The sequence below is a fragment of the Lissotriton helveticus genome, chromosome 2_1 (genome assembly GCF_964261635.1).
Source record: "Lissotriton helveticus chromosome 2_1, aLisHel1.1, whole genome shotgun sequence".
NCBI classification, from domain to species: domain Eukaryota; kingdom Metazoa; phylum Chordata; class Amphibia; order Caudata; family Salamandridae; genus Lissotriton; species Lissotriton helveticus.
Window position 1 is genome coordinate 1,422,604,258 of NC_136059.1, and position 24,965 is coordinate 1,422,629,222.

Below are 24,965 nucleotides of genomic sequence, written 5' to 3' on the forward strand. Positions count from 1 at the left end.
GCTTACTCAGAAGCTTCAATTTTGACCAATTTCAGGCACAGAAATGACTTTAAACACACTTATTTTAGTTGAAAAAGTAATAATTCACATCCAACAGTCATTTAAAGTCAAAAGTTTAAATGTTAAAATTTCATCAATATTGCCCACTTTTTTGAACGTTCGACTGGTCATCGTTTTTCATCATAAAATTGATTTTTTGGACTCTACCAAAAATGATTCAAAATGTCATTTGGATCGGGCCTCATGTTGAATAACCACTTTTTAAACCCTCACAGTGACCAAAATTGCCATTTTTACAGAGTTTTCGCTTACTCAATCTTCAATTTTGACCAATTTCAGGCACAGAAATGACTTTAAACACACTTATTTTAGTTGAAAAAGTAATATTTCACATCCAACAGTTATTTAAAGTCAAAAGATTCAATATTAAAATTTCATCAATATTGACCACTTTTTTGAACGTTCGACTGGTCCGGGGTCATCTTTTTTCCTCATAAAATTGATTTTTTGGACTCTACCAAAAATGATTCAAAATGTCATTTGGATCGGGCCTCATGTTGAAAAACCACTTTTTAAACCCTCACAGTGACCAAAATTGCCATTTTTACAGAGTTTTGCTTACTCAGAAGCTTCAATTTTGACCAATTTCAGGCACAGAAATGACTTTAAACACACTTATTTTAGTTGAAAAAGTAATAATTCACATCCAACAGTTATTTAAAGTCAAAAGATTAAATATTAAAATTTCATCAATATTGTCCACTTTTTTGAACGTTCGACTGGTCATCTTTTTTCATCATAAAATTGATTTTTTGGACTCTACCAAAAATGAATCAAAATGTCATTTGGATCGGGCCTCATGTTGAATAACCACTTTTTAAACCCTCACAGTGACCAAAATTGCCATTTTTACAGAGTTTTCGCTTACTCAAAGCTTCAATTTCGACCAATTTCAGGCACAGAAATGACTTTAAACACACTTATTTTAGTTGAAAAAGTAATAATTCACATCCAACAGGTATTTAAAGTCAAAAGATTAAATATTAAAATTTCATCAATATTGACCACTTTTTTGAACGTTCGACTGGTCGGGGGTCATCGTTTTTCATCATAAAATTGATTTTTTTGGACTCTACCAAAAATGATTCAAAATGTCATTTGGATCGGGCCTCATGTTGAATAACCACTTTTTAAACCCTCATAGTGACCAAAATTGCAATTTTTAAAGAATTTTGCTTACTCAGAAGCTTCAATTTTGACCAATTTCAGGCACAGAAATGACTTTAAACACACTTATTTTAGTTGAAAAAGTAATAATTTACATCCAACAGTCATTTAAAGTCAAAAGATTAAATGTTAAAATTTCATCAATATTGACCACTTTTTTGAACGTTCGACTGGTCCGGGGTCATCGTTTTTCATCATAAAATTGATTTTTTGGATCCTACCAAAAACGATTCAAAATGTCATTTGGATCGGGCCTCATGTTGAATAACCACTTTTTAAACCCTCACAGTGACCAAAATTGCCATTTTTACAGAGTATTCGCTTACTCAGAAGCTTCAATTTTGACCAATTTTAGGCACAGAAATGACTTTAAACACACTTATTTTAGTTGAAAAAGTAATAATTTACATCCAACAGTCATTTAAAGTCAAAAGATTAAATGTTAAAATTTCATCAATATTGACCACTTTTTTGAACGTTCGACTGGTCCGGGGTCATCGTTTTTCATCATAAAATTGATTTTTTGGACTCTACCAAAAATGATTCAAAATGTCATTTGGATCGGGCCTCATGTTGAAAAACCACTTTTTAAACCCTCACAGTGACCAAAATTGCCATTTTTACAGAGTTTTGCTTACTCAGATGCTTCAATTTTGATCAATTTCAGGCACAGAAATGACTTTAAACACACTTATTTTAGTTGAAAAAGTAATAATTCACATCCAACCGTCATTTAAAGTCAAAAGATTAAATGTTAAAATTTCATCAATATTGACCACTTTTTTGAACGTTCGACTGGTCCGGTGTCATCGTTTTTCATCATAAAATTGATTTTTTGGACCCTACCAAAAACGATTCAAAATGTCATTTGGATCGGGCCTCATGTTGAATAACCACTTTTTAAACCCTCACAGTGACCAAAATTGCCATTTGTACAGAGCTTTGCTTACTCAGAAGCTTCAATTTTGACCAATTTCAGGCACAGAAATGACTTTAAACACACTTATTTTAGTTGAAAAAGTAATAATTCACATCCAACAGTCATTTAAAGTCAAAAGTTTAAATGTTAAAATTTCATCAATATTGCCCACTTTTTTGAACGTTCGACTGGTCATCGTTTTTCATCATAAAATTGATTTTTTGGACTCTACCAAAAATGATTCAAAATGTCATTTGGATCGGGCCTCATGTTGAATAACCACTTTTTAAACCCTCACAGTGACCAAAATTGCCATTTTTACAGAGTTTTCGCTTACTCAATCTTCAATTTTGACCAATTTCAGGCACAGAAATGACTTTAAACACACTTATTTTAGTTGAAAAAGTAATATTTCACATCCAACAGTTATTTAAAGTCAAAAGATTCAATATTAAAATTTCATCAATATTGACCACTTTTTTGAACGTTCGACTGGTCCGGGGTCATCTTTTTTCCTCATAAAATTGATTTTTTGGACTCTACCAAAAATGATTCAAAATGTCATTTGGATCGGGCCTCATGTTGAAAAACCACTTTTTAAACCCTCACAGTGACCAAAATTGCCATTTTTACAGAGTTTTGCTTACTCAGAAGCTTCAATTTTGACCAATTTCAGGCACAGAAATGACTTTAAACACACTTATTTTAGTTGAAAAAGTAATAATTCACATCCAACAGTTATTTAAAGTCAAAAGATTAAATATTAAAATTTCATCAATATTGTCCACTTTTTTGAACGTTCGACTGGTCATCTTTTTTCATCATAAAATTGATTTTTTGGACTCTACCAAAAATGAATCAAAATGTCATTTGGATCGGGCCTCATGTTGAATAACCACTTTTTAAACCCTCACAGTGACCAAAATTGCCATTTTTACAGAGTTTTCGCTTACTCAAAGCTTCAATTTCGACCAATTTCAGGCACAGAAATGACTTTAAACACACTTATTTTAGTTGAAAAAGTAATAATTCACATCCAACAGGTATTTAAAGTCAAAAGATTAAATATTAAAATTTCATCAATATTGACCACTTTTTTGAACGTTCGACTGGTCGGGGGTCATCGTTTTTCATCATAAAATTGATTTTTTTGGACTCTACCAAAAATGATTCAAAATGTCATTTGGATCGGGCCTCATGTTGAATAACCACTTTTTAAACCCTCATAGTGACCAAAATTGCAATTTTTAAAGAATTTTGCTTACTCAGAAGCTTCAATTTTGACCAATTTCAGGCACAGAAATGACTTTAAACACACTTATTTTAGTTGAAAAAGTAATAATTTACATCCAACAGTCATTTAAAGTCAAAAGATTAAATGTTAAAATTTCATCAATATTGACCACTTTTTTGAACGTTCGACTGGTCCGGGGTCATCGTTTTTCATCATAAAATTGATTTTTTGGATCCTACCAAAAACGATTCAAAATGTCATTTGGATCGGGCCTCATGTTGAATAACCACTTTTTAAACCCTCACAGTGACCAAAATTGCCATTTTTACAGAGTATTCGCTTACTCAGAAGCTTCAATTTTGACCAATTTTAGGCACAGAAATGACTTTAAACACACTTATTTTAGTTGAAAAAGTAATAATTCACATCCAACAGTTATTTAAAGTCAAAAGATTAAATATTAAAATTTCATCAATATTGTCCACTTTTTTGAACGTTCGACTGGTCATCTTTTTTCATCATAAAATTGATTTTTTGGACTCTACCAAAAATGAATCAAAATGTCATTTGGATCGGGCCTCATGTTGAATAACCACTTTTTAAACCCTCACAGTGACCAAAATTGCCATTTTTACAGAGTTTTCGCTTACTCAAAGCTTCAATTTTGACCAATTTCAGGCACAGAAATGACTTTAAACACACTTATTTTAGTTGAAAAAGTAATAATTCACATCCAACAGGTATTTAAAGTCAAAAGATTAAATATTAAAATTTCATCAATATTGACCACTTTTTTGAACGTTCGACTGGTCGGGGGTCATCGTTTTTCATCATAAAATTGATTTTTTGGACTCTACCAAAAATGATTCAAAATGTAATTTGGATCGGGCCTCATGTTGAATAACCACTTTTTAAACCCTCACAGTGACCAAAATTGCCATTTTTACAGAGTTTTCGCTTACTCAAAGCTTCAATTTTGACCAATTTCAGGCACAGAAATGACTTTAAACACACTTATTTTAGTTGAAAAAGTAATAATTTACATCCAACAGTCATTTAAAGTCAAAAGATTAAATGTTAAAATGTCATCAATATTGACCACTTTTTTTAACGTTCGACTGGTCGGGGTCATCGTTTTTCATCATAAAATTGATTTTTTGGGACTCTACCAAAAATGATTCAAAATGTCATTTGGATCGGGCCTCATGTTGAATAACCACTTTTTAAACCCTCACAGTGACCAAAATTGCCATTTTTACAGAGCTTTGCTTACTCAGAAGCTTCAATTTTGACCAATTTCAGGCACAGAAATGACTTTAAACACACTTATTTTAGTTGAAAAAGTAATAATTCACATCCAACAGTCATTTAAAGTCAAAAGTTTAAATGTTAAAATTTCATCAATATTGACCACTTTTTTGAACGTTCGACTGGTCATCGTTTTTCATCATAAAATTGATTTTTTGGACTCTACAAAAAATGATTCAAAATGTCATTTGGATCGGGCCTCATGTTGAATAACCACTTTTTAAACCCTCACAGTGACCAAAATTGCCATTTTTACAGAGTTTTCGCTTACTCAATCTTCAATTTTGACCAATTTCAGGCACAGAAATGACTTTAAACACACTTATTTTAGTTGAAAAAGTAATATTTCACATCCAACAGTTATTTAAAGTCAAAAGATTCAATATTAAAATTTCATCAATATTGACCACTTTTTTGAACGTTCGACTGGTCCGGGGTCATCTTTTTTCCTCATAAAATTGATTTTTTGGACTCTACCAAAAATGATTCAAAATGTCATTTGGATCGGGCCTCATGTTGAAAAACCACTTTTTAAACCCTCACAGTGACCAAAATTGCCATTTTTACAGAGTTTTGCTTACTCAGAAGCTTCAATTTTGACCAATTTCAGGCACAGAAATGACTTTAAACACACTTATTTTAGTTGAAAAAGTAATAATTCACATCCAACAGTTATTTAAAGTCAAAAGATTAAATATTAAAATTTCATCAATATTGTCCACTTTTTTGAACGTTCGACTGGTCATCTTTTTTCATCATAAAATTGATTTTTTGGACTCTACCAAAAATGAATCAAAATGTCATTTGGATCGGGCCTCATGTTGAATAACCACTTTTTAAACCCTCACAGTGACCAAAATTGCCATTTTTACAGAGTTTTCGCTTACTCAAAGCTTCAATTTCGACCAATTTCAGGCACAGAAATGACTTTAAACACACTTATTTTAGTTGAAAAAGTAATAATTCACATCCAACAGGTATTTAAAGTCAAAAGATTAAATATTAAAATTTCATCAATATTGACCACTTTTTTGAATGTTCGACTGGTCGGGGGTCATCGTTTTTCATCATAAAATTGATTTTTTTGGACTCTACCAAAAATGATTCAAAATGTCATTTGGATCGGGCCTCATGTTGAATAACCACTTTTTAAACCCTCATAGTGACCAAAATTGCAATTTTTAAAGAATTTTGCTTACTCAGAAGCTTCAATTTTGACCAATTTCAGGCACAGAAATGACTTTAAACACACTTATTTTAGTTGAAAAAGTAATAATTCACATCCAACAGTCATTTAAAGTCAAAAGTTTAAATGTTAAAATTTCATCAATATTGACCACTTTTTTTAACGTTCGACTGGTCCGGGGTCATCGTTTTTCATCATAAAATTGATTTTTTGGACCCTACCAAAAACGATTCAAAATGTCATTTGGATCGGGCCTCATGTTGAATAACCACTTTTTAAACCCTCACAGTGACCAAAATTGCCATTTTTACAGAGTATTCGCTTACTCAGAAGCTTCAATTTTGACCAATTTCAGGCACAGAAATGATTTTAAACACACTTATTTTAGTTGAAAAAGTAATAATTTACATCCAACAGTCATTTAAAGTCAAAAGATTAAATATTAAAATTTCATCAATATTGACCACTTTTTTTAACGTTCGACTGGTCGGGGGTCATCGTTTTTCATCATAAAATTGATTTTTTGGACTCTACCAAAAATGATTCAAAATGTAATTTGGATCGGGCCTCATGTTGAATAACCACTTTTTAAACCCTCACAGTGACCAAAATTGCCATTTTTACAGAGTTTTCGCTTACTCAAAGCTTCAATTTTGACCAATTTCAGGCACAGAAATGACTTTAAACACACTTATTTTAGTTGAAAAAGTAATAATTCACATCCAACCGTCATTTAAAGTCAAAAGATTAAATGTTAAAATTTCATCAATATTGACCACTTTTTTGAACGTTCGACTGGTCCGGTGTCATCGTTTGTCATCATAAAATTGATTTTTTGGACCCTACCAAAAACGATTCAAAATGTCATTTGGATCGGGCCTCATGTTGAATAACCACTTTTTAAACCCTCACAGTGACCAAAATTGCCATTTGTACAGAGCTTTGCTTACTCAGAAGCTTCAATTTTGACCAATTTCAGGCACAGAAATGACTTTAAACACACTTATTTTAGTTGAAAAAGTAATAATTCACATCCAACAGTCATTTAAAGTCAAAAGTTTAAATGTTAAAATTTCATCAATATTGCCCACTTTTTTGAACGTTCGACTGGTCATCGTTTTTCATCATAAAATTGATTTTTTGGACTCTACCAAAAATGATTCAAAATGTCATTTGGATCGGGCCTCATGTTGAATAACCACTTTTTAAACCCTCACAGTGACCAAAATTGCTATTTTTACAGAGTTTTCGCTTACTCAATCTTCAATTTTGACCAATTTCAGGCACAGAAATGACTTTAAACACACTTATTTTAGTTGAAAAAGTAATATTTCACATCCAACAGTTATTTAAAGTCAAAAGATTCAATATTAAAATTTCATCAATATTGACCACTTTTTTGAACGTTCGACTGGTCCGGGGTCATCTTTTTTCCTCATAAAATTGATTTTTTGGACTCTACCAAAAATGATTCAAAATGTCATTTGGATCGGGCCTCATGTTGAAAAACCACTTTTTAAACCCTCACAGTGACCAAAATTGCCATTTTTACAGAGTTTTGCTTACTCAGAAGCTTCAATTTTGACCAATTTCAGGCACAGAAATGACTTTAAACACACTTATTTTAGTTGAAAAAGTAATAATTCACATCCAACAGTTATTTAAAGTCAAAAGATTAAATATTAAAATTTCATCAATATTGTCCACTTTTTTGAACGTTCGACTGGTCATCTTTTTTCATCATAAAATTGATTTTTTGGACTCTACCAAAAATGAATCAAAATGTCATTTGGATCGGGCCTCATGTTGAATAACCACTTTTTAAACCCTCACAGTGACCAAAATTGCCATTTTTACAGAGTTTTCGCTTACTCAAAGCTTCAATTTCGACCAATTTCAGGCACAGAAATGACTTTAAACACACTTATTTTAGTTGAAAAAGTAATAATTCACATCCAACAGGTATTTAAAGTCAAAAGATTAAATATTAAAATTTCATCAATATTGACCACTTTTTTGAAAGTTCGACTGGTCGGGGGTCATCGTTTTTCATCATAAAATTGATTTTTTTGGACTCTACCAAAAATGATTCAAAATGTCATTTGGATCGGGCCTCATGTTGAATAACCACTTTTTAAACCCTCATAGTGACTAAAATTGCAATTTTTAAAGAATTTTGCTTACTCAGAAGCTTCAATTTTGACCAATTTCAGGCACAGAAATGACTTTAAACACACTTATTTTAGTTGAAAAAGTAATAATTCACATCCAACAGTCATTTAAAGTCAAAAGTTTAAATGTTAAAATTTCATCAATATTGACCACTTTTTTGAACGTTCGACTGGTCCGGGGTCATCGTTTTTCATCATAAAATTGATTTTTTGGACCCTACCAAAAACGATTCAAAATGTCATTTGGATCGGGCCTCATGTTGAATAACCACTTTTTAAACCCTCACAGTGACCAAAATTGCCATTTTTACAGAGTATTCGCTTACTCAGAAGCTTCAATTTTGACCAATTTCAGGCACAGAAATGATTTTAAACACACTTATTTTAGTTGAAAAAGTAATAATTTACATCCAACAGTCATTTAAAGTCAAAAGATTAAATGTTAAAATTTCATCAATATTGACCACTTTTTTGAACGTTCGACTGGTCCGGGGTCATCGTTTTTCATCATAAAATTGATTTTTTTGGACTCTACCAAAAATGATTCAAAATGTCATTTGGATCGGGCCTCATGTTGAATAACCACTTTTTAAACCCTCATAGTGACCAAAATTGCAATTTTTAAAGAATTTTGCTTACTCAGAAGCTTCAATTTTGACCAATTTCAGGCACAGAAATGACTTTAAACACACTTATTTTAGTTGAAAAAGTAATAATTCACATCCAACAGTCATTTAAAGTCAAAAGTTTAAATGTTAAAATTTCATCAATATTGACCACTTTTTTGAACGTTCGACTGGTCATCTTTTTTCATCATAAAATGGATTTTTTGGACTCTACCAAAAATGAATCAAAATGTCATTTGGATCGGGCCTCATGTTGAATAACCACTTTTTAAACCCTCACAGTGACCAAAATTGCCATTTTTACAGAGTTTTCGCTTACTCAAAGCTTCAATTTCGACCAATTTCAGGCACAGAAATGACTTTAAACACACTTATTTTAGTTGAAAAAGTAATAATTCACATCCAACAGGTATTTAAAGTCAAAAGATTAAATATTAAAATTTCATCAATATTGACCACTTTTTTGAACGTTCGACTGGTCGGGGGTCATCGTTTTTCATCATAAAATTGATTTTTTTGGACTCTACCAAAAATGATTCAAAATGTCATTTGGATCAGGCCTCATGTTGAATAACCACTTTTTAAACCCTCATAGTGACCAAAATTGCAATTTTTAAAGAATTTTGCTTACTCAGAAGCTTCAATTTTGACCAATTTCAGGCACAGAAATGACTTTAAACACACTTATTTTAGTTGAAAAAGTAATAATTCACATCCAACAGTCATTTAAAGTCAAAAGTTTAAATGTTAAAATTTCATCAATATTGACCACTTTTTTGAACGTTCGACTGGTCATCTTTTTTCATCATAAAATTGATTTTTTGGACTCTACCAAAAATGATTCAAAATGTAATTTGGATCGGGCCTCATGTTGAATAACCACTTTTTAAACCCTCACAGTGACCAAAATTGCCATTTTTACAGAGTTTTCGCTTACTCAAAGCTTCAATTTTGACCAATTTCAGGCACAGAAATGACTTTAAACACACTTATTTTAGTTGAAAAAGTAATAATTCACATCCAACAGTCATTTAAAGTCAAAAGATTAAATGTTAAAATGTCATCAATATTGACCACTTTTTTTAACGTTCGACTGGTCGGGGTCATCGTTTTTCATCATAAAATTGATTTTTTGGGACTCTACCAAAAATGATTCAAAATGTCATTTGGATCGGGCCTCATGTTGAATAACCACTTTTTAAACCCTCACAGTGACCAAAATTGCCATTTTTACAGAGCTTTGCTTACTCAGAAGCTTCAATTTTGACCAATTTCAGGCACAGAAATGATGTTAAACACACTTATTTTAGTTGAAAAAGTAATAATTTACATCCAACAGTCATTTAAAGTCAAAAGATTAAATGTTAAAATTTCATCAATATTGACCACTTTTTTGAACGTTCGACTGGTCCGGGGTCATCGTTTTTCATCATAAAATTGATTTTTTGGACTCTACCAAAAATGATTCAAAATGTCATTTGGATCGGGCCTCATGTTGAAAAACCACTTTTTAAACCCTCACAGTGACCAAAATTGCCATTTTTACAGAGTTTTGCTTACTCAGATGCTTCAATTTTGATCAATTTCAGGCACAGAAATGACTTTAAACACACTTATTTTAGTTGAAAAAGTAATAATTCACATCCAACCGTCATTTAAAGTCAAAAGATTAAATGTTAAAATTTCATCAATATTGACCACTTTTTTGAACGTTCGACTGGTCCGGTGTTATCGTTTTTCATCATAAAATTGATTTTTTGGACCCTACCAAAAACGATTCAAAATGTCATTTGGATCGGGCCTCATGTTGAATAACCACTTTTTAAACCCTCACAGTGACCAAAATTGCCATTTGTACAGAGCTTTGCTTACTCAGAAGCTTCAATTTTGACCAATTTCAGGCACAGAAATGACTTTAAACACACTTATTTTAGTTGAAAAAGTAATAATTCACATCCAACAGTCATTTAAAGTCAAAAGTTTAAATGTTAAAATTTCATCAATATTGCCCACTTTTTTGAACGTTCGACTGGTCATCGTTTTTCATCATAAAATTGATTTTTTGGACTCTACCAAAAATGATTCAAAATGTCATTTGGATCGGGCCTCATGTTGAATAACCACTTTTTAAACCCTCACAGTGACCAAAATTGCCATTTTTACAGAGTTTTCGCTTACTCAATCTTCAATTTTGACCAATTTCAGGCACAGAAATGACTTTAAACACACTTATTTTAGTTGAAAAAGTAATATTTCACATCCAACAGTTATTTAAAGTCAAAAGATTCAATATTAAAATTTCATCAATATTGACCACTTTTTTGAACGTTCGACTGGTCCGGGGTCATCTTTTTTCCTCATAAAATTGATTTTTTGGACTCTACCAAAAATGATTCAAAATGTCATTTGGATCGGGCCTCATGTTGAAAAACCACTTTTTAAACCCTCACAGTGACCAAAATTGCCATTTTTACAGAGTTTTGCTTACTCAGAAGCTTCAATTTTGACCAATTTCAGGCACAGAAATGACTTTAAACACACTTATTTTAGTTGAAAAAGTAATAATTCACATCCAACAGTTATTTAAAGTCAAAAGATTAAATATTAAAATTTCATCAATATTGTCCACTTTTTTGAACGTTCGACTGGTCATCTTTTTTCATCATAAAATTGATTTTTTGGACTCTACCAAAAATGAATCAAAATGTCATTTGGATCGGGCCTCATGTTGAATAACCACTTTTTAAACCCTCACAGTGACCAAAATTGCCATTTTTACAGAGTTTTCGCTTACTCAAAGCTTCAATTTCGACCAATTTCAGGCACAGAAATGACTTTAAACACACTTATTTTAGTTGAAAAAGTAATAATTCACATCCAACAGGTATTTAAAGTCAAAAGATTAAATATTAAAATTTCATCAATATTGACCACTTTTTTGAACGTTCGACTGGTCGGGGGTCATCGTTTTTCATCATAAAATTGATTTTTTTGGACTCTACCAAAAATGATTCAAAATGTCATTTGGATCGGGCCTCATGTTGAATAACCACTTTTTAAACCCTCATAGTGACCAAAATTGCAATTTTTAAAGAATTTTGCTTACTCAGAAGCTTCAATTTTGACCAATTTCAGGCACAGAAATGACTTTAAACACACTTATTTTAGTTGAAAAAGTAATAATTCACATCCAACAGTCATTTAAAGTCAAAAGTTTAAATGTTAAAATTTCATCAATATTGACCACTTTTTTGAACGTTCGACTGGTCCGGGGTCATCGTTTTTCATCATAAAATTGATTTTTTGGACCCTACCAAAAACGATTCAAAATGTCATTTGGATCGGGCCTCATGTTGAATAACCACTTTTTAAACCCTCACAGTGACCAAAATTGCCATTTTTACAGAGTATTCGCTTACTCAGAAGCTTCAATTTTGACCAATTTCAGGCACAGAGATGATTTTAAACACACTTATTTTAGTTGAAAAAGTAATAATTTACATCCAACAGTCATTTAAAGTCAAAAGATTAAATGTTAAAATTTCATCAATATTGACCACTTTTTTGAACGTTCGACTGGTCCGGGGTCATCGTTTTTCATCATAAAATTGATTTTTTGGATCCTACCAAAAACGATTCAAAATGTCATTTGGATCGGGCCTCATGTTGAATAACCACTTTTTAAACCCTCACAGTGACCAAAATTGCCATTTTTACAGAGTATTCGCTTACTCAGAAGCTTCAATTTTGACCAATTTTAGGCACAGAAATGACTTTAAACACACTTATTTTAGTTGAAAAAGTAATAATTCACATCCAACAGTTATTTAAAGTCAAAAGATTAAATATTAAAATTTCATCAATATTGTCCACTTTTTTGAACGTTCGACTGGTCATCTTTTTTCATCATAAAATTGATTTTTTGGACTCTACCAAAAATGAATCAAAATGTCATTTGGATCGGGCCTCATGTTGAATAACCACTTTTTAAACCCTCACAGTGACCAAAATTGCCATTTTTACAGAGTTTTCGCTTACTCAAAGCTTTAATTTTGACCAATTTCAGGCACAGAAATGACTTTAAACACACTTATTTTAGTTGAAAAAGTAATAATTCACATCCAACAGGTATTTAAAGTCAAAAGATTAAATATTAAAATTTCATCAATATTGACCACTTTTTTGAACGTTCGACTGGTCGGGGGTCATCGTTTTTCATCATAAAATTGATTTTTTGGACTCTACCAAAAATGATTCAAAATGTAATTTGGATCGGGCCTCATGTTGAATAACCACTTTTTAAACCCTCACAGTGACCAAAATTGCCATTTTTACAGAGTTTTCGCTTACTCAAAGCTTCAATTTTGACCAATTTCAGGCACAGAAATGACTTTAAACACACTTATTTTAGTTGAAAAAGTAATAATTCACATCCAACAGTCATTTAAAGTCAAAAGATTAAATGTTAAAATGTCATCAATATTGACCACTTTTTTTAACGTTCGACTGGTCGGGGTCATCGTTTTTCATCATAAAATTGATTTTTTGGGACTCTACCAAAAATGATTCAAAATGTCATTTGGATCGGGCCTCATGTTGAATAACCACTTTTTAAACCCTCACAGTGACCAAAATTGCCATTTTTACAGAGTTTTGCTTACTCAGAAGCTTCAATTTTGACCAATTTCAGGCACAGAAATGACTTTAAACACACTTATTTTAGTTGAAAAAGTAATAATTCACATCCAACAGTTATTTAAAGTCAAAAGATTAAATATTAAAATTTCATCAATATTGTCCACTTTTTTGAACGTTCGACTGGTCATCTTTTTTCATCATAAAATTGATTTTTTTGGACTCTACCAAAAATGAATCAAAATGTCATTTGGATCGGGCCTCATGTTGAATAACCACTTTTTAAACCCTCACAGTGACCAAAATTGCCATTTTTACAGAGTTTTCGCTTACTCAAAGCTTCAATTTCGACCAATTTCAGGCACAGAAATGACTTTAAACACACTTATTTTAGTTGAAAAAGTAATAATTCACATCCAACAGGTATTTAAAGTCAAAAGATTAAATATTAAAATTTCATCAATATTGACCACTTTTTTGAACGTTCGACTGGTCGGGGGTCATCGTTTTTCATCATAAAATTGATTTTTTTGGACTCTACAAAAAATGATTCAAAATGTCATTTGGATCGGGCCTCGTGTTGAATAACCACTTTTTAAACCCTCATAGTGACCAAAATTGCAATTTTTAAAGAATTTTGCTTACTCAGAAGCTTCAATTTTGACCAATTTCAGGCACAGAAATGACTTTAAACACACTTATTTTAGTTGAAAAAGTAATAATTCACATCCAACAGTCATTTAAAGTCAAAAGTTTAAATGTTAAAATTTCATCAATATTGACCACTTTTTTGAACGTTCGACTGGTCCGGGGTCATCGTTTTTCATCATAAAATTGATTTTTTGGACCCTACCAAAAACGATTCAAAATGTCATTTGGATCGGGCCTCATGTTGAATAACCACTTTTTAAACCCTCACAGTGACCAAAATTGCCATTTTTACAGAGTATTCGCTTACTCAGAAGCTTCAATTTTGACCAATTTCAGGCACAGAGATGATTTTAAACACACTTATTTTAGTTGAAAAAGTAATAATTTACATCCAACAGTCATTTAAAGTCAAAAGATTAAATGTTAAAATTTCATCAATATTGACCACTTTTTTGAACGTTCGACTGGTCCGGGGTCATCGTTTTTCATCATAAAATTGATTTTTTGGATCCTACCAAAAACGATTCAAAATGTCATTTGGATCGGGCCTCATGTTGAATAACCACTTTTTAAACCCTCACAGTGACCAAAATTGCCATTTTTACAGAGTATTCGCTTACTCAGAAGCTTCAATTTTGACCAATTTTAGGCACAGAAATGACTTTAAACACACTTATTTTAGTTGAAAAAGTAATAATTCACATCCAACAGTTATTTAAAGTCAAAAGATTAAATATTAAAATTTCATCAATATTGTCCACTTTTTTGAACGTTCGACTGGTCATCTTTTTTCATCATAAAATTGATTTTTTGGACTCTACCAAAAATGAATCAAAATGTCATTTGGATCGGGCCTCATGTTGAATAACCACTTTTTAAACCCTCACAGTGACCAAAATTGCCATTTTTACAGAGTTTTCGCTTACTCAAAGCTTCAATTTTGACCAATTTCAGGCACAGAAATGACTTTAAACACACTTATTTTAGTTGAAAAAGTAATAATTCACATCCAACAGGTATTTAAAGTCAAAAGATTAAATATTAAAATTTCATCAATATTGACCACTTTTTTGAACGTTCGACTGGTCGGGGGTCATCGTTTTTCATCATAAAATTGATTTTTTGGACTCTACCAAAAATGATTCAAAATGTAATTTGGATCGGGCCTCATGTTGAATAACCACTTTTTAAACCCTCACAGTGACCAAAATTGCCATTTTTACAGAGTTTTCGCTTACTCAAAGCTTCAATTTTGACCAATTTCAGGCACAGAAATGACTTTAAACACACTTATTTTAGTTGAAAAAGTAATAATTCACATCCAACAGTCATTTAAAGTCAAAAGATTAAATGTTAAAATGTCATCAATATTGACCACTTTTTTTAACGTTCGACTGGTCGGGGTCATCGTTTTTCATCATAAAATTGATTTTTTGGGACTCTACCAAAAATGATTCAAAATGTCATTTGGATCGGGCCTCATGTTGAATAACCACTTTTTAAACCCTCACAGTGACCAAAATTGCCATTTTTACAGAGCTTTGCTTACTCAGAAGCTTCAATTTTGACCAATTTCAGGCACAGAAATGACTTTAAACACACTTATTTTAGTTGAAAAAGTAATAATTCACATCCAACAGTCATTAAAGTCAAAAGATTAAATGTTAAAATTTCATCAATATTGCCCACTTTTTTGAACGTTCGACTGGTCATCGTTTTTCATCATAAAATAGATTTTTTGGACTCTACCAAAAATGATTCAAAATGTCATTTGGATCGGGCCTCATGTTGAATAACCACTTTTTAAACCCTCACAGTGACCAAAATTGCCATTTTTACAGAGTTTTGCTTACTCAGAAGCTTCAATTTTGACCAATTTCAGGCACAGAAATGACTTTAAACACACTTATTTTAGTTGAAAAAGTAATAATTCACATCCAACAGTTATTTAAAGTCAAAAGATTCAATATTAAAATTTCATCAATATTGACCACTTTTTTGAACGTTCGACTGGTCCGGGGTCATCTTTTTTCCTCATAAAATTGATTTTTTGGACTCTACCAAAAATGATTCAAAATGTCATTTGGATCGGGCCTCATGTTGAAAAACCACTTTTTAAACCCTCACAGTGACCAAAATTGCCATTTTTACAGAGTTTTGCTTACTCAGAAGCTTCAATTTTGACCAATTTCAGGCACAGAAATGACTTTAAACACACTTATTTTAGTTGAAAAAGTAATAATTCACATCCAACAGTTATTTAAAGTCAAAAGATTAAATATTAAAATTTCATCAATATTGTCCACTTTTTTGAACGTTCGACTGGTCATCTTTTTTCATCATAAAATTGATTTTTTGGACTCTACCAAAAATGAATCAAAATGTCATTTGGATCGGGCCTCATGTTGAATAACCACTTTTTAAACCCTCACAGTGACCAAAATTGCCATTTTTACAGAGTTTTCGCTTACTCAAAGCTTCAATTTTGACCAATTTCAGGCACAGAAATGACTTTAAACACACTTATTTTAGTTGAAAAAGTAATAATTCACATCCAACAGGTATTTAAAGTCAAAAGATTAAATATTAAAATTTCATCAATATTGACCACTTTTTTGAACGTTCGACTGGTCGGGGGTCATCGTTTTTCATCATAAAATTGATTTTTTGGACTCTACCAAAAATGATTCAAAATGTAATTTGGATCGGGCCTCATGTTGAATAACCACTTTTTAAACCCTCACAGTGACCAAAATTGCCATTTTTACAGAGTTTTCGCTTACTCAAAGCTTCAATTTTGACCAATTTCAGGCACAGAAATGACTTTAAACACACTTATTTTAGTTGAAAAAGTAATAATTCACATCCAACAGTCATTTAAAGTCAAAAGATTAAATGTTAAAATGTCATCAATATTGACCACTTTTTTTAACGTTCGACTGGTCGGGGTCATCGTTTTTCATCATAAAATTGATTTTTTGGGACTCTACCAAAAATGATTCAAAATGTCATTTGGATCGGGCCTCATGTTGAATAACCACTTTTTAAACCCTCACAGTGACCAAAATTGCCATTTTTACAGAGCTTTGCTTACTCAGAAGCTTCAATTTTGACCAATTTCAGGCACAGAAATGACTTTAAACACACTTATTTTAGTTGAAAAAGTAATAATTCACATCCAACAGTCATTTAAAGTCAAAAGTTTAAATGTTAAAATTTCATCAATATTGCCCACTTTTTTGAACGTTCGACTGGTCATCGTTTTTCATCATAAAATTGATTTTTTGGACTCTACCAAAAATGATTCAAAATGTCATTTGGATCGGGCCTCATGTTGAATAACCACTTTTTAAACCCTCACAGTGACCAAAATTGCCATTTTTACAGAGTTTTGCTTACTCAGAAGCTTCAATTTTGACCAATTTCAGGCACAGAAATGACTTTAAACACACTTATTTTAGTTGAAAAAGTAATAATTCACATCCAACAGTTATTTAAAGTCAAAAGATTAAATATTAAAATTTCATCAATATTGTCCACTTTTTTGAACGTTCGACTGGTCATCTTTTTTCATCATAAAATTGATTTTTTGGACTCTACCAAAAATGAATCAAAATGTCATTTGGATCGGGCCTCATGTTGAATAACCACTTTTTAAACCCTCACAGTGACCAAAATTGCCATTTTTACAGAGTTTTAGCTTACTCAAAGCTTCAATTTCGACCAATTTCAGGCACAGAAAGGACTTTAAACACACTTATTTTAGTTGAAAAAGTAATAATTCACATCCAACAGGTATTTAAAGTCAAAAGATTAAATATTAAAATTTCATCAATATTGACCACTTTTTTGAACGTTCGACTGGTCGGGGGTCATCGTTTTTCATCATAAAATTGATTTTTTTGGACTCTACCAAAAACGATTCAAAATGTCATTTGGATCGGGCCTCATGTTGAATAACCACTTTTTAAACCCTCACAGTGACCAAAATTGCCATTTTTACAGAGTATTCGCTAACTCAGAAGCTTCAATTTTGACCAATTTCAGGCACAGAAATGATTTTAAACACACTTATTTTAGTTGAAAAAGTAATAATTTACATCCAACAGTCATTTAAAGTCAAAAGATTAAATGTTAAAATTTCATCAATATTGACCACTTTTTTGAACGTTCGACTGGTCCGGGGTCATCGTTTTTCATCATAAAATTGATTTTTTGGACTCTACCAAAAATGATTTAAAATGTCATTTGGATCGGGCCTCATGTTGAAAAACCACTTTTTAAACCCTCACAGTGACCAAAATTGCCATTTGTACAGAGTTTTCGCTTACTCAGAAGCTTCAATTTTGACCAATTTCAGGCACAGAAATGACTTTAAACACACGTATTTTAGTTGAAAAAGTAATAATTCACATCCAACAGTCATTTAAAGTCAAAAGATTAAATGTTAAAATGTCATCAACATTGACCACTTTTTTAAACGTTCGACTGGTCCGGTGTCATCGTTTTTCATCATAAAATTGATTTTTTGGATCCTACCAAAAACGATTCAAAATGTCATTTGGATCGGGCCTCATGTAAATAACCACTTTTTAAACCCTCACAGTGACCAAAATTGCCATTTGTACAGAGTTTTCGCTTACTCAGAAGCTTCAATTTTGACCAATTTCAGGCACAGAAATGACTTTAAACACACTTATTTTAGTTGAAAAAGTAAGAATTCACATCCAACAGTCATTTAAAGTCAAACGATTAAATATTAAAATTTCATCAATATTGACAACTTTTTTAAACATTCGACTGGTCCGGGGTCATCGTTTTTCATCATAAAATTGATTTTTTGGACTCTACCAAAAATGATTCAAAATGTAATTTGGATCGGGCCTCATGTTGAATAAACACTTTTTAAACCCTCACAGTGACCAAAATTGCCATTTTTACAGAGTTTTCGCTTACTCAAAGCTTCAATTTTGACCAATTTCAGGCACAGAAATGACTTTAAACACACTTATTTGAGTTGAAAAAGTAATAATTCACATCCAACAGTCATTTAAAGTCAAAAGATTAAATGTTAAAATTTCATCAATATTGCCCACTTTTTTGAACGTTCGACTGGTCATCGTTTTTCATCATAAAATAGATTTTTTGGACTCTACCAAAAATGATTCAAAATGTCATTTGGATCGGGCCTCATGTTGAATAACCACTTTTTAAACCCTCACAGTGACCAAAATTGCCATTTTTACAGAGTTTTGCTTACTCAGAAGCTTCAATTTTGACCAATTTCAGGCACAGAAATGACTTTAAACACACTTATTTTAGTTGAAAAAGTAATAATTCACATCCAACAGTTATTTAAAGTCAAAAGATTCAATATTAAAATTTCATCAATATTGACCACTTTTTTGAACGTTCGACTGGTCCGGGGTCATCTTTTTTCCTCATAAAATTGATTTTTTGGACTCTACCAAAAATGATTCAAAATGTCATTTGGATCGGGCCTCATGTTGAAAAACCACTTTTTAAACCCTCACAGTGACCAAAATTGCCATTTTTACAGAGTTTTGCTTACTCAGAAGCTTCAATTTTGACCAATTTCAGGCACAGAAATGACTTTAAACACACTTATTTTAGTTGAAAAAGTAATAATTCACATCCAACAGTTATTTAAAGTCAAAAGATTAAATATTAAAATTTCATCAATATTGTCCACTTTTTTGAACGTTCGACTGGTCATCTTTTTTCATCATAAAATTGATGTTTTGGACTCTACCAAAAATGAATCAAAATGTCATTTGGATCGGGCCTCATGTTGAATAACCACTTTTTAAACCCTCACAGTGACCAAAATTGCCATTTTTACAGAGTTTTCGCTTACTCAATCTTCAATTTTGACCAATTTCAGGCACAGAAATGACTTTAAACACACTTATTTTAGTTGAAAAAGTAATAATTCACATCCAACAGTTATTTAAAGTCAAAAGATTCAATATTAAAATGTCATCAATATTGACCACTTTTTTGAACGTTTGACTGGTCCGGGGTCATCGTTTTTCATCATAAAATTTATTTTTTGGACTCTAACAAAAATGATTCAAAACGTCATTTGGATCGGGCCTCATGTTGAATAACCACTTTTTAAACCCTCACAGTGACCAAAATTGCCATTTTTACAGAGTTTTCGCTTACTCAAAGCTTCAATTTTGACCAATTTCAGGCACAGAAATGACTTTAAACACACTTATTTTAGTTGAAAAAGTAATAATTCACATCCAACAGTCATTTAAAGTCAAAAGATTAAATGTTAAAATTTCATCAATATTGACCACTTTTTTGAACGTTCGACTGGTCCGGGGTCATCTTTTTTCCTCATAAAATTGATTTTTTGGACTCTACCAAAAATGATTCAAAATGTCATTTGGATCGGGCCTCATGTTGAAAAACCACTTTTTAAACCCTCACAGTGACCAAAATTGCCATTTTTACAGAGTTTTGCTTACTCAGAAGCTTCAATTTTGACCAATTTCAGGCACAGAAATGACTTTAAACACACTTATTTTAGTTGAAAAAGTAATAATTCACATCCAACAGTTATTTAAAGTCAAAAGATTAAATATTAAAATTTCATCAATATTGTCCACTTTTTTGAACGTTCGACTGGTCATCTTTTTTCATCATAAAATTGATTTTTTGGACTCTACCAAAAATGAATCAAAATGTCATTTGGATCGGGCCTCATGTTGAATAACCACTTTTTAAACCCTCACAGTGACCAAAATTGCCATTTTTACAGAGTTTTCGCTTACTCAAAGCTTCAATTTTGACCAATTTCAGGCACAGAAATGACTTTAAACACACTTATTTTAGTTGAAAAAGTAATAATTCACATCCAACAGGTATTTAAAGTCAAAAGATTAAATATTAAAATTTCATCAATATTGACCACTTTTTTGAACGTTCGACTGGTCGGGGGTCATCGTTTTTCATCATAAAATTGATTTTTTGGACTCTACCAAAAATGATTCAAAATGTAATTTGGATCGGGCCTCATGTTGAATAACCACTTTTTAAACCCTCACAGTGACCAAAATTGCCATTTTTACAGAGTTTTCGCTTACTCAAAGCTTCAATTTTGACCAATTTCAGGCACAGAAATGACTTTAAACACACTTATTTTAGTTGAAAAAGTAATAATTCACATCCAACAGTCATTTAAAGTCAAAAGATTAAATGTTAAAATGTCATCAATATTGACCACTTTTTTTAACGTTCGACTGGTCGGGGTCATCGTTTTTCATCATAAAATTGATTTTTTGGGACTCTACCAAAAATGATTCAAAATGTCATTTGGATCGGGCCTCATGTTGAATAACCACTTTTTAAACCCTCACAGTGACCAAAATTGCCATTTTTACAGAGCTTTGCTTACTCAGAAGCTTCAATTTTGACCAATTTCAGGCACAGAAATGACTTTAAACACACTTATTTTAGTTGAAAAAGTAATAATTCACATCCAACAGTCATTTAAAGTCAAAAGTTTAAATGTTAAAATTTCATCAATATTGCCCACTTTTTTGAACGTTCGACTGGTCATCGTTTTTCATCATAAAATTGATTTTTTGGACTCTACCAAAAATGATTCAAAATGTCATTTGGATCGGGCCTCATGTTGAATAACCACTTTTTAAACCCTCACAGTGACCAAAATTGCCATTTTTACAGAGTTTTCGCTTACTCAATCTTCAATTTTGACCAATTTCAGGCACAGAAATGACTTTAAACACACTTATTTTAGTTGAAAAAGTAATAATTCACATCCAACAGTTATTTAAAGTCAAAAGATTCAATATTAAAATTTCATCAATATTGACCACTTTTTTGAACGTTTGACTGGTCCGGGGTCATCGTTTTTCATCATAAAATTGATTTTTTGGACTCTAACAAAAATGATTCAAAACGTCATTTGGATCGGGCCTCATGTTGAATAACCACTTTTTAAACCCTCACAGTGACCAAAATTGCCATTTTTACAGAGTTTTCGCTTACTCAAAGCTTCAATTTTGACCAATTTCAGGCACAGAAATGACTTTAAACACACTTATTTTAGTTGAAAAAGTAATAATTCACATCCAACAGTCATTTAAAGTCAAAAGATTAAATGTTAAAATTTCATCAATATTGCCCACTTTTTTGAACGTTCGACTGGTCATCGTTTTTCATCATAAAATAGATTTTTTGGACTCTACCAAAAATGATTCAAAATGTCATTTGGATCGGGCCTCATGTTGAATAACCACTTTTTAAACCCTCACAGTGACCAAAATTGCCATTTTTACAGAGTTTTGCTTACTCAGAAGCTTCAATTTTGACCAATTTCAGGCACAGAAATGACTTTAAACACACTTATTTTAGTTGAAAAAGTAATAATTCACATCCAACAGTTATTTAAAGTCAAAAGATTCAATATTAAAATTTCATCAATATTGACCACTTTTTTGAACGTTCGACTGGTCCGGGGTCATCTTTTTTCCTCATAAAATTGATTTTTTGGACTCTACCAAAAATGATTCAAAATGTCATTTGGATCGGGCCTCATGTTGAAAAACCACTTTTTAAACCCTCACAGTGACCAAAATTGCCATTTTTACAGAGTTTTGCTTACTCAGAAGCTTCAATTTTGACCAATTTCAGGCACAGAAATGACTTTAAACACACTTATTTTAGTTGAAAAAGTAATAATTCACATCCAACAGTTATTTAAAGTCAAAAGATTAAATATTAAAATTTCATCAATATTGTCCACTTTTTTGAACGTTCGACTGGTCATCTTTTTTCATCATAAAATTGATTTTTTGGACTCTACCAAAAATGAATCAAAATGTCATTTGGATCGGGCCTCATGTTGAATAACCACTTTTTAAACCCTCACAGTGACCAAAATTGCCATTTTTACAGAGTTTTCGCTTACTCAAAGCTTCAATTTTGACCAATTTCAGGCACAGAAATGACTTTAAACACACTTATTTTAGTTGAAAAAGTAATAATTCACATCCAACAGGTATTTAAAGTCAAAAGATTAAATATTAAAATTTCATCAATATTGACCACTTTTTTGAACGTTCGACTGGTCATCGTTTTTCATCATGAAATTGATTTTTTGGACTCTACCAAAAATGATTCAAAATGTCATTTGGATCGGGCCTCATGTTGAATAACCACTTTTTAAACCCTCACAGTGACCAAAATTGCCATTTTTACAGAGTTTTGCTTACTCAGAAGCTTCAATTTTGACCAATTTCAGGCACAGAAATGACTTTAAACACACTCATTTTAGTTGAAAAAGTAATAATTCACATCCAACAGTTATTTAAAGTCAAAAGATTAAATATTAAAATTTCATCAATATTGTCCACTTTTTTGAACGTTCGACTGGTCATCTTTTTTCATCATAAAATTGATTTTTTGGACTCTACCAAAAATGAATCAAAATGTCATTTGGATCGGGCCTCATGTTGAATAACCACTTTTTAAACCCTCACAGTGACCAAAATTGCCATTTTTACAGAGTTTTCGCTTACTCAAAGCTTCAATTTCGACCAATTTCAGGCACAGAAAGGACTTTAAACACACTTATTTTAGTTGAAAAAGTAATAATTCACATCCAACAGGTATTTAAAGTCAAAAGATTAAATATTAAAATTTCATCAATATTGACCACTTTTTTGAACGTTCGACTGGTCGGGGGTCATCGTTTTTCATCATAAAATTGATTTTTTTGGACTCTACCAAAAACGATTCAAAATGTCATTTGGATCGGGCCTCATGTTGAATAACCACTTTTTAAACCCTCACAGTGACCAAAATTGCCATTTTTACAGAGTATTCGCTAACTCAGAAGCTTCAATTTTGACCAATTTCAGGCACAGAAATGATTTTAAACACACTTATTTTAGTTGAAAAAGTAATAATTTACATCCAACAGTCATTTAAAGTCAAAAGATTAAATGTTAAAATTTCATCAATATTGACCACTTTTTTGAACGTTCGACTGGTCCGGGGTCATCGTTTTTCATCATAAAATTGATTTTTTGGACTCTACCAAAAATGATTTAAAATGTCATTTGGATCGGGCCTCATGTTGAAAAACCACTTTTTAAACCCTCACAGTGACCAAAATTGCCATTTGTACAGAGTTTTCGCTTACTCAGAAGCTTCAATTTTGACCAATTTCAGGCACAGAAATGACTTTAAACACACGTATTTTAGTTGAAAAAGTAATAATTCACATCCAACAGTCATTTAAAGTCAAAAGATTAAATGTTAAAATGTCATCAACATTGACCACTTTTTTAAACGTTCGACTGGTCCGGTGTCATCGTTTTTCATCCTAAAATTGATTTTTTGGATCCTACCAAAAACAATTCAAAATGTCATTTGGATCGGGCCTCATGTAAATAACCACTTTTTAAACCCTCACAGTGACCAAAATTGCCATTTGTACAGAGTTTTCGCTTACTCAGAAGCTTCAATTTTGACCAATTTCAGGCACAGAAATGACTTTAAACACACTTATTTTAGTTGAAAAAGTAAAAATTCACATCCAACAGTCATTTAAAGTCAAACGATTAAATATTAAAATTTCATCAATATTGACAACTTTTTTAAACATTCGACTGGTCCGGGGTCATCGTTTTTCATCATAAAATTGATTTTTTGGACTCTACCAAAAATGATTCAAAATGTAATTTGGATCGGGCCTCATGTTGAATAAACACTTTTTAAACCCTCACAGTGACCAAAATTGCCATTTTTACAGAGTTTTGCTTACTCAGAAGCTTCAATTTTGACCAATTTCAGGCACAGAAATGACTTTAAACACACTTATTTTAGTTGAAAAAGTAATAATTCACATCCAACAGTTATTTAAAGTCAAAAGATTAAATATTAAAATTTCATCAATATTGTCCACTTTTTTGAACGTTCGACTGGTCATCTTTTTTCATCATAA